Here is a 1,949-nt window from a genome sequence, read left to right as displayed (position 1 = left end):
ATATATATATTTCTTTCTTAAGAAAATAAATACATTTTATTTAAGGAAGATGGACTAGACTCTATATCAATTAGAACAAATCCAACAAAGAGAAAGTTATACCTTATTGGGTTGGGATTAGCCCAACACCGAGCTCACAGGAAGCCCAAGACTGCAACACCAAATCTGCTCAGTAGGCCCGCAATACAACCCTTCGAAACGCACCATTTGGTGCTTGTCCAACAGCCTCTTGTTGCCCAAAACAACGCCATTTAATGCTTCCAAACCCTAGGTATTTAATCTTTCTTTCCTCTATTCCTTCTTCATTTTTTCCCTCTTGTTTCTCTCTCTAAAAGCTTCCTCTCTGCCTTCTCTCTAAAAGCCTCCACCGATAGCTCCCCTTCCTCCTTCACCGACGGTAACTCTCCCCAAGCCTGCAACTCCGGCTCGGTTTCCTCTATCTCTCTCTTTCTCTTTCTCTCTCTCTTGTTGCCCGAATCGAGCTTTGCTCCCTTTACCGGTGTCCTCTCTCCTCTAACTGGCTGGATTAGGAAACCAGATTCGAGACCCCCTACGGACTGCCCTCTCTTCGTCGGCAGCCTTCCCTTGCCGCCGGCGTCCCTTTCGATTCTCACCCTACGCACGCAATCAACTCTTTCCTTTGCACCCAAAACCGCCTCTCACCAGATCTGACTAGTTTTCTCTTCTTTTTTTGTTTTTGTGTTGTGTTTGTTTTGATTTTTGATCTTTTGTTATTGTGGCTAGGGTAGTCTGCTAGTAGAAAACTAGGGTATTTTGGATTTGTACATCTCGGTTGTTTGAAGAAAGAAATGAGATTTTCTTGTTGATGGATCTAGTATTTTTTTGTTTTTGCAGGATTGGTGTGTTTTTTTTTTTTGATCTGGCTTTCGGCCCGTTTTTGTTGAATCTGCCTACATTTTAAAAGATCTGGATTGTCTAAAATTTTGGACAATCTCAGGAGTGCAATTATGTGATTTCGTAGAGCTCCTAGCACAAGCAAGCCCGGGGCAGGTAGCTGGAGGTGACTGAAGAGGGAAGCTGAACAAACGTTCAGTCATTTCCATCTCTGTTCCCTTCTATTTTTTTAATTTTTATTTTTATTTTATTATTTGATTATTTGATTTATTTTTTGATTAATTTTTATTCTTTATTTTTTAAAATGGGTGTCTACAGTTGCCTCTATTTGCACATTCTTGAGAATCAAGAATAGTGCAAAGACGTAGACACTTTGCTTCCTCGTCTTAAAATGAGGTTGCATAACTTTGAAAAAATCTTGAAACTAATTACCCGGAGGTTTTAGGAATGCACCCGGAGATTTTGGAAGAAAAAGTTGTTTCTCATCTCAGAATGAGGCTACGTAACTTAAATTCTCTCGTGCCAAGATAACTGAGCTTAAACATCTTGGATGTTAGCTAAATTGGGCTTATACATATTTGTGCTAATATCACTGGGCTTAAACTCTTTTTGTGCCAATATCACTGAGCTTAAACATCTTGGATGCCAGTTTAATTGGGCTTATACATCTTTGTGCCAATCTCAATGGGCTTAAACATCTTGGATGCCAGTTTAAATTGGGCTTAAACTCTTTTTATGCTAATATCACTGGGCTTAAACGTCTTGGATGCCAGTTTAATTGGGCTTAAACTCTTTTTGTGCCAATATCACTGGGCTTAAACATCTTGGATGCCAGCTTAATTGGGCTTAGACTCTTTTTGTGCCAATATCACTGGGCTTAAACATCTTGGATGCCAGTTTAATTGGGCTTAAACTTTTTGTGCCTGGATGCCAATTTAATTGGGCTTAAATCTCTTTGTGCCAACGTAACTGGACTCATACATCTTGGATGCCAATTTAATTGGGCTTAAATCTCTTTGTGCCAACGTAACTGGACTTATACATCTTGGATGCCAATTTAATTGGGCTTAAATCTCTTTGTGCCAACGTAACTG

This window comes from Theobroma cacao, chromosome 5, assembly GCF_000208745.1.
Source record: "Theobroma cacao cultivar B97-61/B2 chromosome 5, Criollo_cocoa_genome_V2, whole genome shotgun sequence".
Taxonomy (NCBI): Eukaryota; Viridiplantae; Streptophyta; class Magnoliopsida; order Malvales; family Malvaceae; genus Theobroma; species Theobroma cacao.
This window is presented reverse-complemented; position numbering follows the sequence as displayed.